Source organism: Humulus lupulus, chromosome 4 (assembly GCF_963169125.1).
Source record: "Humulus lupulus chromosome 4, drHumLupu1.1, whole genome shotgun sequence".
NCBI lineage: Eukaryota > Viridiplantae > Streptophyta > Magnoliopsida > Rosales > Cannabaceae > Humulus > Humulus lupulus.
Genome location: NC_084796.1, coordinates 172,889,044 through 172,905,540, shown reverse-complemented (window position 1 = coordinate 172,905,540; position 16,497 = coordinate 172,889,044).

The following is a 16,497-nucleotide window of genomic DNA, read 5'->3' as shown; positions in this document are numbered from 1 at the left end:
TACTTTTTACCTTAAGTTCCAAAATCTCAATATTTTGTTTACACTAAGCGTGAAAATCCTGTTTTTCACATTTTTAACTACATAATTTATTAGGTCATAACCTGAAATTTACTTACCCAATTGTTACCAAAATTTCCCAATTCCAATTTTGGTATGCCATTTAGGTCTTTGAAAAATCTTAGGTCAAAAGGAGCATTTTTTATTGGTGAAATTATTTTCCAACAATGAGGTAAAAATGACCATATTTTCAAGTTCTTAATTTTTCCAAAATTTGGCACTTAATAACTTTCAAACCGTTCAGTATTTTGTTACCAAACTTTACAGTGGAATACTATTTTATGCAAAGGATATGTCCACCAAATTTTAGAAAAATCTGGGTTCATTTTCTCTATACAGTGGCTGTCCAACCTTGGTCCTGAAATTAAGAATACGAAAAAATAGTTTTTTACCTAAACTTTGAAATAGCATAACTCACTCATTTTTAAACATTTTTGAGTGTTTCAAAAGCTCAATATTATGTACTCAATCTCAAAAACATCACAGTATAATTAAATTTTACAAAATCAATATACAGTGGATGCTTGACCCCTTTGAAGTCACAGCTCAAAACTTGTATTTGGTTTTAGGGTTCTCACCAAAACCCTTAGGGATGTTGGTCCCTATTTTCAAAAATCAACACACAATCATCATAAAAATTATAGAGCAACTACCATAGGCTTATTATATCACCAATAAGAAAATTTTAGCATTATATATACAAAATAATGCTTAAAATAAAAACCATACAATAACAACCATTAAAAGTAAATTTTTTACCTCTTGTTGTTCTTGATCTATGTTTTGATGTTCCTACTAGCTTTGAGTCCTTCAAAACTCTTTCAATACATTAACCCAATCCCCCAAACAACATAGATAGTTAGCTATTGAAGGACCAATGGTTAAAAACTTTACAAAGTCAAGTTTTTTGAAACTTTACCTTAGGGAAACTCTTCCTAGACCAAAGCTTAGGCTTCCATGCCTTCTTAGTGTTCTTGAGGTTGAAGATGGAGAGAAAACTTGAGAGAGAGTTTTCAAAAAAGATGAGAGTGATTGTGAGTGAGAGGGGGTCGGATTTTTTTTTTTTTTGGGGGGGGGGGGGGGTTAGAAGGATTTAGACTACTCTAAAATATCCTAAAACACTTGAGTGTTTTACTATCCACTTGTCATTAACCCTAATATTTAAAATAGGATTTAAAACTTAATTAATTTTGTTCACACCATTTAAAACCTCACATGGCCGGCCACCTCTTTTTATTTATGCATTTATACTATTTTTTTTATAAAGGTTAATAAACATTTCCTAAGAAGAAAAATCCAAATTGACTTTCTATAACCTTTTTCACTCGTAATAAAGTTATTATTATAATTTTTTTTTAAAGAAGAAAAAAAATAAAACTTAACACATAATAATTAAATTAAATGTCTCTCACATTTAATTTAATTAATCACACAATAAAATTTAACCTAAGGTCCATTCATGGAATAAAATTCCCCAATTAAGTAAAAAATAAGCATTTAACACCAATGCCCTAAAATTTCCATTTTCTCTTAGGTTTATTATTTTTGACCAAACTTTAATTTTTATGAATGTATTTTATGGCCAAAATTTATTTGCCATAGTTTTTCATTTTATTTTCTGAGATTTTTACTCGATTAGTGTTTTTGTGTCGGTCCAAGATCGAAAGTCTTGTCTTGACTTTTAAACACAAAATTCATAATTTGGCTAGCAATAACTCATGGAAATGAATTCCAAAAAATATAATATTCTTTAAAATATTATTCTTAACTCGGGGAAAAAATCCCGACTCGAGTCGTTTCAAGGTACCCGAAACACAGGACGTTACATTTGAGAAGATATGTTGCGCGCTTGTGTACTATACTTCAGAGGATCCTGGAGTAAGTATTTTCCACTAATAGAGTTCTCCTACAATAATAGCTACCAGTCAACGATCGGGGTGGAACCCTATGAGTTATTTTATGGAAAGAGGTGTCGATCACTGTTACATTGGAATAAGGTGGGAGAAAGGAAACTTCTTTGACCCGAAGCAGTTAGAGAGGCTCAGGATGCAGTGGCGTTGATTCGAAAGCACATGCTCACTGCTCAGAGCTGACAGAAAAGTTATGCGGATGCCAAGCGGCGAGATGTGGAATTCAAAGTCAGAGATCAAGTCTTCTTAAAGATATCTCCTATGAAAGGAGTAAAGAGGTTTGGGAAGAAAGGCAAACTTAGTCCCCGGTTTATAGGTCCTTTTGAGATATTGGACAAGGTGGGAACAGTTGCATATAGATTAGCCCTACTGCCAGCTCTAGTAGATAGCCACAATGTGTTTCACATCTTGATGCTGCGTAGACATGTGTCAGACCCATCTCACATCCTCAAGTATGGTACAATAGCACTCCAGAAAGACTTGAGTTACGAGGAACGACCGATTAGCATCCTAGATAGAGGGATGAAGGAATTATGGTCTAAGAGTATTTCGATAGTCAAGGTCCTATGGAGTAATAGTTCAGAATAGGAGGCAACGTGGGAGTTGGAGGAAGACATCTTAGCACGATATCCAGAATTGTTTGGTAAGTAAATTTCGGGGAAGAAATTATTTTAAGTAGGGGAGAATTGTAGTGTCTCGGAAGTTTACTTAGCTAGATACTAGTAGTAGTAGCTAGTAGTAGCCTGTAGTATGTTAGTTTTTGTGGATTTTGGTTCAAGTCGGGACTTAGTTAGAAACTCATAGCAACAATTATGGATTTTATAAGTTTAACCAATAGTTTAGAAATATTAATTATAACATAAGGTTTGATTAATATTGCTAGTCCTAAAAATATTATTTATAACATAAGGTTTAGATAGAATTATTAGGAATGTGCCATTTGTCACAAGCATGTTTATTAAGGATTTAAGTATTTTTGATAAATAGTTTAATTAAAAGAAAGATCTAGAAGCTCTAGAACCTTCCAGCAGAAGTTAGGATCATGTTTTTACTCAATCAAAGTTGTTTAATCAATTCATAATATGCTGAAAAAGTGCAAATAAGTGTTTTATATATCAATGTATGTCGATATATCGCAGCTATAGGGGTCGATATATCGCCTACGGGAGATACGGAAAATACATCGACTTCGCATGAACGAAAGCATGAGGGCTCGGGATATAGGTGAAGGCGATATATCGCCCAGGGTTGGTGATATATCGCCCCTAAAACACATTTTTTTGAAACTTAAGGATTTTAAATTTAAAAACACCCTTAACCACTTAGACCTGCCCTTGAACGATTTTGACCAAGTTCTAGGAATTTGTTGAACAAAAATTAAAATCTTATTCATTTATTTATTCAAATTATAAGGGGTTAGTTTCACTTCTTGAACTCTATAAATAGGACCTAGTACTCAGCCATTTCACTCATCATTCAAGCATTGTTCAGAGCCTCGAAGCTTCTAAGGTTACTGTAGAGAGAAACACTTGGGTTTTGGGATAAAAGCTTTTCCAATATATGCTTTTATAAATACTTGGAAAGTAAGATATAGTATTATTTTGGTATCGAGGTGTAGATCAATTCATAGTTCATCCAAGGTATTCCTATCCTTAAGTTCAGTTCTTCATGGTTCTTTATTTTTCTTTGTTTTCTTTTAGATCCTAACTATTTTTTATGATTCTTGGTTAGGTGTTTAAGTTATTTGAAACTTAAGACTTTTGGTAAGTTTTCACTTTGATGGTTTAATTCTCTTTTCATCTCCTTTTCTTTAGAAACTCGCAATTCTTACTGTTTGTTTTAGGAGTGTTCCAAATGCCGTTCTTGTCTCCATATCCTAGTTTTTTGGTAAGGAAAATAGGTTAGATTATATGTGTTTATATGTTTATGTTATGATATATATTATTATATGATATGATACGTGTTATATGTTTTGTATTCGCTTGGGAATATGACTTGCTTAGATAGCAAGCTCCAAGAATTTTTATCATTTTTATGGTTTAGAGTTATGATTTACCCTACCTCAATTAGTAGACAGAGGACCTAGATGGGTTATCATATACTATAGTTGTAATTTAACATAGCTCGATTCATAGACAGAGGAACTAGATGGTTTTATCACATACCATGTTAATGAGTTAATGGACATTAATATTGTAGTCCTATATGATATACGTTTTTATAGTCATATGTTTTATGGTCCATGCATGTTTTATGATTTATGATATATGTTGTGAGTAGATTTTCCTTGCTGGGCATTAGGCTCATTCCTTTCTTTTTAGAATGATGCAGGAAAATGAACATGGCAGGCGAAAAGGATTTGTGGCAGCTTGGCATGTGTGTTGAGGATGAATGGATTGAATGGACTGCTGGAAGATCAAGGATGACATTGTATAAAGTCTTTTAATTTATGGCTCGATGTATTTCCACACTTAGTATTATAAACAATTAATTTAAAGTTTATGTCTTATGTTTTATAACAATGGGATCCCATACCTTATTTGGTATTTTGAAAAATATTTTGGGTTTTGAATGAAGTTCTATTATTTCTTGGGTAGAATTGGCACTATTCTTTTGTGATTCTATGTGAAAAATGTGCATGTTTTAAAATTATGTGTAAATTGTACCATGTGTGCATATGGGGTATATGAGTTGCGCAGAAGAAAAATCTTATGTGAGGCTAAGGAATGCTATTTGATTATGGTTATTGGCTCATTGTGAAGTTTGTTAAATTCTTGCTTTCCTTGAACCTAAGGTAAGGAAGTTAAATAGAATTCTATTTATTTATGCGATGAATGCTAAGATGGGTTTGTTTGAGGTGAAATGTTATGTATGATGATGTACCATGTGATATGAAGTATGAAATGCTATTTTGAGATAGTAAGATGTATTTGATGAATCATGTATTTCCTTTGTATTGATATGACTGGATTGCATGCATTTTGTATGTTGTATAAAAAGCAAATGGTTGTTAGTGTGTTGAACACGACACAACAAAGGGGTTACTAAGGATATAAAGATGTAACCCGAGTTACTAAGGTACGACGTAACTCATTGGGTGGATGCGCCATGTTTATTCAAGCACTAGAGTCTCCTGTTTACCTTAAGATGTGACATGGACAAGAGAGGGGGGCATGTTCACAAGGATGTGATGATGATGTTTGTGATGATAATGTTTGAATATGTTAATGATATATGATGCATGATGTATGATGATAATGTTTATGTATGATGTATGATGATGACATTAAGGACGAGGTATGACGATGTATGGATATGATGTTGTATGAGTCTTACGATATGATTATGTTTTTGTTGTATATTTTTTCCTTGTTTGTCGTTTGTACTTCCTTAATGGGCTTTTAGCTCATCCTGTTACTTTCTATGGATGCCAAAATTCCACCAAGGAAAAAAATCTTTGATCCCTCATTGAAATACGTGGCTAATGGTCACTTAGTCATGCTATCAGTCTCGGGCCTATAGGTCTCATGAGACCGCGTTCTAGCCAACACTCCCAAGTGCCCCATAGGTCTCTGCCTTACTGAAGATTTGAAGGTTCACGACACCCTTGTGTGTCTCGTGCCCCTAGGCCTTGCTAGGTCCCCGCCTCGCGCCCATGTGACGGGCGTCCATGTGCCTTAAGATACGCTTGCGTGGTTGGAGACCCGAGTGCCAAGCTCTTAGGAGTCATGCCCCCATGTGGCTCATGAGGCCTCCACCTCACTGAAGACTAGAACCCCTCATCCCCAGGTGCCACGAACCGTAGAGCCTCGTGCCAGGTCCCGCGAACCCACCTCCTTGGCCGCGTAACAATGCCTCGCGCCAGGTCGTACAAACCCACCACCTCGGCCGCGCAGTAGCACCCCGTGCCAGGTCTCGCGGATATAACCTCAGTTGCGCAGCAGTGCCTCGCGACAGGTCCCGCGGACCGACAACCTCGGTCGTGCAGCAACGCCTCGCGCTAGGTCCCGCAGACACCACCTTGGCCGTGCAGCAACGCCTCACGCCAGGTCCCACCACCTCAGCCATACAGGAGAGCAACGAGCCAGGTCCGCGGACCCATCATGTCGGTCGTGCAACAGTACCTCGCACCAGGTCCTACGAACCCCACCTCGCCCGCGTAGCACCGCCTCGCACCAGGTCCCACGAACCCACCACCTCGGCCGCGCAACAGTGCCTCGCGCTAGGTTCCATAGACCCAGCACCTCGGTCATGCACTAGCGCCCCGCGCCAGGTCCCGCGGACACCACCATGGCGATGCAGCAACGCCTCACGCCAGGTTCCGCAGACACCACCCCGGTCGTCCAGCAGCGCCTCACGCCAGGTCCCGCAGACATGCCTCACCATAGGCATGCAAGCCTTGTCACACGAGACGCCATGCCTTGTGCTTAAGGGTGCATGTGAGACCCCACATCTTGTCGGGATAAAGACCTACGAAAGGTGCATTGCCTCGCCATATCTTCCATGATAACCCCTAAGTTCGACAACACTTAACCAAATGTAAGAAAGCCTGATGAAAAAGGTGTTTCCTTGAAATATGATAAAGAACCATCAGGTACAAGGCATGCCCATGAGTACAAGATGTATGATCTTGAGGAGGACAGAGGCGCGACTCTGACATCCGTACCCAACAAGTAGTGCAGGTACGACATGGTACCAAGGCAGGGGTACTTTTGAAGACCCCTAACATATACTAGAGCCGACCACCACTGTTCCAACACCACTTCCACCTACAGCCTGAATATGCATCTCCTTGTCTCTTCGGGACCACAATGTACCAAGAGCCATTAGAGCTCACCTATAAATAGGGCCTCACTTCATCATTGAAGGGGGTTGGAAAACTCATTGCATATAGAGGTTATTAAACAATATAAAAGTTTTTACTCCATTCTTGATCTGCATTTATCCTTCCTCAAGTCTATTTTAAATTCTGATTTAGTTATTATCTTACTAAACTTTGTGTTTTCTGACCTAACATTGTTGACGAGTTCTCTCTGTCAACAGTTTGGTGCCGTCTATAGGGAAGAAGACTATCAAACCAATATTCTTCCATCAATTTTGTCCAAAAAAAATTCCAAGGCGTTCAAAATGCCTACGTGGATCTCAGGATCTGAGATCCACCATGACGGAGGCCAATCGAAAGCCTCTAGAAGAGACCCTCTACCACCTGAGAATGGAGACATGCAGGTGGAACATTCAACCCCTGGAGAGGAGAAGGAGGCAACACTCTTGGCAGTCCAACCTAGGGCAGGTCATCAAGAACCATCTATGACCCGTGTGTGTGGCCTGAGTATGCACCTTCCTCCTCAACCACCGATTGCACCAAGCCCCAACCAGCAGGACCTAGCCGCTCTTTTCACAGGTAGACAACAGTTTGCGGGTGCACTCTGTGGGTCCCAGCTCCAGAACTTGCTTTTACGAGGATAAAATACGTGAATTGCACATAAAAAATAAAAGGCTGGAAGCCGCAGTAAAGAACATGCAAAAGGTATTGAATGACTTGCTGCAAGGAAGGTCGAGCATACCCCTTCCCCAACATAGGAGAGAAAAGCATGCATGAAGGGAAACCACCATACCCATGGATGGTGAAAAAATGCAGCTCTCCACTTGTTATACCCCTCGCCTAGAATGCGAGGAATATTATACACCAGTGGCGAAACCTGGCACGAACCCCACCTACGAGAGCTGGAGACCCAAGATTACCCAAACAAAAGCCTCAGCTGACTAGAGAGGATCTGGGGTAAAGGCCACTCCCCCCGCGGCTCCCCCGAGGGACACAACCAAAGCAAGGGTTCAATCTGAGAACCCGCAAGATTCCTTAAGCAAAAAGAAGAAAGAACTAGACATTGAAATGCAAAGCCCTCAAGGCAAGATTATCACTGCACCTAAGGGCACAAAGATGACGAAGACTTTTACCATGATTCGCCCTTCACAAGGGAGATCCAGGTTGAACAACTCGCCACCGACTTCAAAGAGCCTCGAATGGCTCCGTACGAGGGCACTAAGGATCCAAAGTATCACTTAGACTCCTTCAATAACTTGATGAGGTTAAGGGAGGTCAACAACAAATCAAAGTGCCATTGCTTTGTCCTTACACTTAAAGGAGTTGCGTACAAGTGGTTCAAGAGTTTAACGCCAGGAACCGTCAAGTCATGGCAGCAATTCTTTGGCAGATTTCTTCGGCAACACCGTGTAATCTATGATTATGTTATGCCAACTACCAGCCTCGCTAACATAAAACAAGGCAACAATGAAAGTCTAAGGATCTATATCCATAGGTTCAATATTGAAGCAACAAAGTTGGGAAGCTCAACGAGAGAGGAGCTCAAGATGGCTATTACAGCCAGAGTTCGTCTAGGAAGCAGGTTATGGGGGTAACATGCTCAGAGAGAGGTTACAAACTTAGATGACTACTTCGAAAGAGCACAAAAAGTATATACGTGTGGAAGAGGGCCATAAGAACTTGCATGTATAGGAAAGAGAATCTTCCTCTAATCACCCTTCTACCAATACGTTTGAAGATACCATGTAGAAGAGAACGTCGTGATAGAGGAGTCGCTAATCAAGTTGAAAATTGGAAGAGGACTACAAAAAGGCTTCAAAGAATAAGCTATTAGGATTCATCAAATCATCGCAATTAGCCCCCATAAAGATCCAAAGGAGTCGCCTAGCTGATTCCAAAGATCTGGAATCTTTAAAGCATATCGGAGAGAACGAAAAACAAAGTACTTGGCAAGAAAGATTTGACAAACCACTTAAAAGGTATGGGACCCGACCTCAACTTGCACCCATCCATGTGCAAAATAGGTGCCTAGCCTCACAAGCCTCAACAGGCATCTCGCCTTGCGCAAATTAGGTGTCCGACCTCACGAACCTCCACAGGAACTTAGCCATGTGCAAAGCAAGCACCTAGCCTAACGAGCCCCAACAGGTGCTTGGCCAAGTGCAAAACAGGCATCTATCCTTGCGACATACATATATATATAAAAGTATTTATAATACATACATGTGAGAGTGGTGAACCTTATGAGACAACATTTGAATCTATGAGGACTACCTACCCTTATAGAATCTAAAAAAAGTCAAAAGGTCCCTCAAAAGTGACCTCGTTATAGACAAACCCATCCTGTAAAGGGACCACGTTGCAGAAGACGAAAGGGGAACCCAAAGAGATCCCCAAGTCTAGATCGACTGAGTCACCTTACCAAGGGAAAATGGGCCTTGAAAATAGGTGTTTGCAAGATTTCACAAGGACCATCTACCTACAAGGGTCCCGACTCGAGCAAAGTTCACCTCAAAATCCAAAAAAGGGTCTCAAAGAAGATGCTTATGAGAAGGTTCTCAAAGAAGATGCTTGCGAAAAAGGGTCTCACAGAAGACGCTTGTAAAAAGGGTCTCGAAGAAGACGCTTGTAAAAATAGTATTATGCATAATGATGAGAAGGACACTTCTCGCACAAAATAAAACACGCGCGAAAAAATATATAAAAAGGATAGCGAGAACCTAAAGGGTCAACATATCCTTACGAGTAATCAAGGTGCACCAACGAACACGAATCTCACATAGTAGAGGGGTCCCAATGGGAACCCTTTCCAAATAAAGATTTTGACCCTAAGGACTTGCGAAAGTCCCTCACACAAAAGAGAGAGAGAGAGAGAGAGAGAGAGAGAGAGAGAATGGCTTGTCAGAGTCCTAGACTAAGTAAAACAAGGCGACAAGACACCTCACACCTTGCAAGAGGATCTCGCATAGAAAGGTCACCCTCCCTCGGCAAGACTACCCTCAAATTTATAGCTCAATCGGGCTCCATTCCTTCATTGGACATCTATATAAATGCCACCTTTAGACATAAATGAAGAATGAAGTCACTGAAACACAAAAGAAGGTTAAGAGATCTCGTACAACGAGAGGGCCCTCGCATAGTGAGACCAACTATAGCCTAGTGCTTCCAAACACTTTTGTCTAAATGTTTAACGTGGCCCTAAGCCACGTATGAGACTTATCCTTGGAAGGAAGGTCGATGAAGGCCCCGGGGTGTCTACGGATGAAGCACGAAGAAAAGGAGTCAAGCCTCACCATGTGAGAGGGTCTCGCTATCCGAGACAGTCTCGCTGTCCAAGACTATCTCGCACAGCAAGGTCCTCATCATCCAATAGTGCTGAATGACATCCTTCACTGCTTTATATGCCACAAAGAATAATGCAAGTATCGTACTCATGAAAAATAAGTATACCATCATAATAAGTCTACAAGGACGTCTAAAGACCTACTCATAGACTGGGGGACAAGTGTGGATTCAAAAACTCTACCAAGGAAAAAATCTCTGATCCCTGGTTGAAATACATGGCTAATGGTCACTTAGTCAAGCTATCGTGCTCGGGCCTATAGGTCTCACGAGACCACGTTCTAGCCAACACTCCCAAGTGCCCCGCAGGTCTCTACCTTTTTGATGATTCGAAGGCTCACAAAACCCTTGTGTGTCTCGTACCCCAGGGCCTTGCGAGGCCCCCGCCTCGCGCCCATGTGTCGGCGTCCATGTGCCTCGCGAGACCCTTACGTGGTTGGAGACCCGAATGCCAAGCTCTTAGGAGTCATGCTCCCACGCGGCTCATGAGGCCTCCACCTCGCTGAAGTCTAGAACCCCTCGCACTCAGGTGCCGTGAACCTTAGACCCTCGTGCCAGGTCCTATGGACCCACCTCCTCGGCCGCACAGCAGTGCCTAGCGCTAGGTCCCGCGAACCCACCACCTCGGCCACGCAGCAACGCCTCTCGACAGGTTACACAGACCCACCACCTCGAATGCGTAGCAGCGCCCCATGCCAGGTTCAGTGGACACCACCTCGGTCGCGCAACAGCACCTCACGCTAAGTCCTGCAGACAAACCACCTCGGTCGTGCAGCAATGCCTCGTGCCAGATCCGACGAACCCACCATCTCGGCCGCATAGCAGTGCCTCGTCCTAGGTCCCGCGGATCCACCGCCTTGGCCACACAGCAGCGCCTCGTGCTAGGTCCCGCAGATCCACCGCCTCGGCCGCGCAGCAGCACCTCGTGCCAGGTCTTGCAGACGCCACCTCAGTCGCGCAATAGCACCTTACCCTAGATCCTGTGGACACCACCTCGGCTGCGCAGCATGGCCTTTTTCCACCACCTCAGCCATGCAGTACCACCTCTCGCTCGGTCCTGCATACCCACCATCTCGGCCGCGCATAAACGCCCCATGCCAGGTCCCGTTGACACCACCTCGGTCGTGCAGCAGTGCCTCGGGCCAGGTCCCGCATACACCACCTTGGCCGTGCAGCAGCGCCTCGCGCTAGTTCCTGCGGACATGCCTCACCATAGGCCTGCAAGCGTTGTCACGCGAGACGCCGTTCCTTGTGCTCAAGGTTCCATGCGAAACCCCACATCTTGCCGGGATAAAGACCCGCGAAAGGCGCCTTGCCTCGCCATATCTTCCATGATAACCCATAAGTTCTACAACACTTAACCAAATGTAAGAAAGCCTGGTGAAAAAGAATTTTCTTTGAAATAGGAAAAAGAACCATTAGGTACAAGGCATGCCCATGAGTACGAGATGTACGACCTTGAGGAGGACAAAGGCATGACTCTGACATCCGTACCCAACAAGTAGTGCAGGTAAGACACGGTACCAAGGAAGGGGTACTTTTCCAGACCCCTTACATATACTGGAGTTGACCACCACTCCTCCAAGACCACTACCTCCTACAGCCTGAATATGCAGCTCCTTGTCTCTTCAGGACCACAATGTACCAAGAGCCATTAGAGCTCTCATATAAATAGGGCATCACTTTATCATTGAAGGGGGCTGGAAATTTCATTGTATAGAGAGGTTATTAAACAATATACGAGTTTTTACTCCATTGTGGATCTGCATTTATCCTTCCTCAAGTCTATTCTAAATTCTCATTTAGTTATTATCTTACTAAACTTTGCGTTTTTTGACCTAACATCATTGACGAGTTCTCACCGTCAACACTTTCCCATTTTAGGTAATAAATAGGGTTTCTCTTTGGCACACGTGGTGATGTGGGGAGTTCTAATGTCAGAGTGTGTATGTCGTTGCGTTGGGGTATCATATGGGCGAGTAAATGATTAGCTTAAACGCCACTTTTAAAGAATCACTACTACTGTTGACTGATGCTACTGTTAAAGAATCACTACTACCACTTTTAAAGAATCAATAAATAGGGTTTCTCTTTTAAAGGGCAATCGTGTCAGTCAAACGTGTCAGTCAACACAGTTGACTGATGCTATTGACCAAAAATTAGCATTTGTGACAGTTGGGCACTTCCACAAATAAGGGGGTAATTGCGTCATTACATACACTGATGTTGTTTAATGGGGCCGTTTGCGTCAGTGGCCCACTGACGCAAATGGGCTGTTAACAGCATCAGTGGCCCACTTACAGTAAGGGGACGTTTGTGTCAGTGGGCGTTGACGCAAACGGCAAAGTAAAACGCATGTTTTACTTTGTCGTTTGTGTCAGTGCCCCAGTGACGCAAACGCCCATTACCGTTAGTGGGCCACTGACGCAACTGGCCCACTGTTTCACAAAAACCCTCCATCGTCCCAACCGAGACCCATTTCCCCTAAAAATTCAGAAAATGCTCCTTCAAAAACCAGCGGCACCCCAACCGACTATTACCCATTTAGGTACGTTTTTATCCTTTTTTTCAATTTTAATGTAAAAATAATGATTCATATATGTTTATGAAACTTATATATAGTTTTTTTTAATTTTTTGTATAGATTTTGTAATTTTGAAGATTATTGCTAGAAAACCCATAAACTTTCTTGGTTTTTTTGGGTTTTCTACTTCAAGAACCCACATTACTCAATTACCACAAGTAAGTGCAATTTTATTAATTTTTGTGATTTTTTTTATAAATTGACATAATTTCGGATTTTTTAATTTTTGAATAGCTTTATATTAATGATTATGTAATTGTTTTAGGTTTAAACTTTGCATTTTAATATTTGATTTTTTTAGAATTTTTTTATTATAATTTATTTATTTTTTATTAACTTTTTTTTAAAATTTAATTTAATTTAATTTTTAATTTACTTATATAAATGAGTATATATATATTAACGGATATATTTTGTATAACTTTCATTTTATTAATTGTTTAGTTTGATTATTATTAGTAAATTTTTGTTTATATTTTGTTAACTTTTTAAATTTTAGGTTTAATTGGTTAAATATGTATAGATTAAAATTGTTTTTTTAAGTTATATTTTATTATTGATTTAGTTAGGATATTTATAGTCGATTTTTCTTTATGTGATTTGTTAACTTTTTAAGAAAAAAAAAAATTCGGGTTTAAGTGTATAAATGAGTACATATAACAAATTATTTGTTTTCTTTAAGCACATTATTGTTTATTTAGTTACAATATAACTTTAATATATTTTTCTTTATATTTTGTTAACCTTTTTATTATTTTTTTGTTTATTGTTATATTTGAGTAGGTATTTTGTTGACAACTTTGTTGGTGAGATCAAACTTTGGAGGATTTTATATTAGAGGTAATATTTTAAACATTAATGTATAATTAAGATATTAATCTTAGTAGAATGTACGAATTATAAAATAGTGGAGATAGGATGTGGGACTATGTGCTGCGGTGATATAAGGCTGTAATTATGCATGTTTGATTGATTAATTGATTTGTTGTATTTATGTGATGAATATAGGTTTATTTAAATTTTGGGAAATATGAAAGAAATAGGGGAAATACTGCCCAATTTTTTGTAAGATTTAGTAATTTGAGAATTATGCATGTTTGATTGATTAATTGGTTTGTTGTATTTATGTGATGAATATATGTTTATTTAAATTTTGAGAAATATGATAGAAATAGGGGAAATGTTGTCCAATTTTTTTTAAGATTTAGTAAGTTGGGAATTATGCATGTTTGATTGATTAATTGGTTTGTTGTATTTATGTGATGAATATAAGTTTATTTAAATTTTGGGAAAGATGATAGAAATAGGGGAAATGCTGGCCAATTTTTTTTAGGATTTAGTAATTTGATAATTATCCATGTTTGATTGATTAGTTGAATATTTTTGTGTATACCATGTGCTGTATAAATGCACATTTGCGCCCTCTACTCAACAACCAAGACAATCAAAGAAAAGAATAGAGACATTAACACAGGAGCCTACAGAAGTGCCTATCACAAGAATATTGAAGTGTTTGGTGAAGTTTATTGATAAATGGAAAGCTGACCACGTGGTAGAAATTCCAATTGTTGAAAGGGTATTTGGATTCCAAACTATCGCTCTGTTAGGGAAAGATGATATCCTCCTCTTTTGCAATTATGAGATGATTGGACAGACTGAACTAGCATTATATATGAGGTACAATGGTGTTTATAATCTTTGAGTTTATTTAGTTTAACTTGAAATTTAATAGTTTAAAAACTTTTTTAATTATATGTAGCTTCCTCAATGATTTGGTGCAAACGAAGGAATTGAACCACATGTACACTTTCATGCATCCCGCTTTAGTGTCCACTAATGCAAGAACCAATGAAATACGTGCTAAAAATCTCTTCGATCGGTGTCTACAGATGGAGCTAGAGACACAGTTTCTAATTTGTCCTTGGAATAACAAGTAAGTCAACTTAATTTTATATTCATATATTTTGTTTATTGATAAATTTCTTACACAAGTTCTTTTATTGTAGCTTTCATTGGATGTTAGTATTAATTCAGCCAAACAGTAATTCAGTGGCTTTTTTGGATACTGTAAACTCACATTTCTGTCCGGAAATCAAGGATATAATTATCATGTAAGTTTTTCATATTACTTAATTAATTTATGATTTTATTTCAAACTCATATATGGGTAAATATTAATATAGTGTGTAGGGTGTTGGATCAATATGATACACACCGAAGACTAAAAGAGTCAATCAATCTAAAAGTTTGTGTTCCTAAGGTAAGTAACTTATATTACTTATTGTATTCAACTTTTTGACATATTTTTTATTATAATAACTTACTAAATATAATACCTAACTTTTGATAACTATGTTGTAATATTGTCAAAACTAGACTGGGCCAACCGAGTGTGGCTTTTACATTATGAAATTTGCTAGAGACTTGATTTCACATCCTAGACCGAAGGCCTACTTGAAAAATGAGGTATTGTTTTACTTTTTAATTTTCATTTAAACTATCGTTCATGATTTTATTTGGATAATTTCTAACTTATTATTTTAAATATTTTCTAATTAGTTTACGAATACGAATCCATATTCGGCTGACGAAATCAACGAGACACGGGATGAGTGGACTGAATCAATTATGGCGTATCTCAATTAGAAATTTAGCAAGTTGGTGAGGAAATTTTAGTTTAAGTATGCTTAATACTTAGAAATTTAGAACACACAAGAGTACATATATTAACTTTGATATCTGAATTACTTATATAATTTTGACCACCAATGTTAACTCTAAATAAATGTTTAAAAAAATGTATACTGTTGTTTTTCTGTTCATACTGCTATTTTTCAGTTCATACTGCTGTTTTTCTGTTTCTGGTACTGATTTTTTTTATCAAAATAGGCCAGGGAAATTGGCAAAAACATTTGCAATTTCCCTGGTTAATACTTTATGTAACAATGCCCAACTGACGCAAAAAATACTCATTTTTAACATTTGTGGCAGTGCCCCATTGACGCAAATGTCAAGCGTTTGCCTTAGTGGGGCACTGTCACAAATCTGGCATTTGTGGCAGTGCCCCACTGACGCAAATGACACTCTGGTTTGCATCATGGACAATTGCGTCACATATCAAACTGACGCAAAAAATCAATTGTCGCAGTTATAAACTGACGCAAATGGTCTTTTTTGTTGTAGTGAATGATGTTATGTTTTGTTTTGGTTTCAAAACTTATTAGTGGGACTTGAACTATATTTATTTTTAAAAAACGTTGCATGAGAACTTTCATTTTATTTTAAACTATTGAGCCCACTTTGCATGTTTTAGCAAGGCCCCACTAGAATTTTCATAAAATACGAGGTTTTCTTCTATAAGTTTATGAGCATGGAGATGTTTTACAATGTATTAGTCTAGGACATTTTACAATAAATAATCTAGCAGATTATTGGGTAATATGCTAGCATGTTATATAATTGTCTTATTTTGTGATAATGAAAAAATATGAAAATGACAATTTTATGAGTTTTATATGACATGTATAAATATGTTGATTTTGTGAATCAATAGAAATATGAAATCATATATGTATGATATTTGTAATTTATTTTTACATATTAATAAAGAGCCATATTAGTATGATATAAGTCATATGTGTTGATAATTATGTGAAATTATATGGGTAAATAGCATTTTGGACCCTCTGTTTTGTAAAAATTACCGATCAGACCCTGTGTTTTGTTAAATGATAATTTGGACCTTGTGTTTTGCAAAATGGAACAAAATAATACCCTGAGTT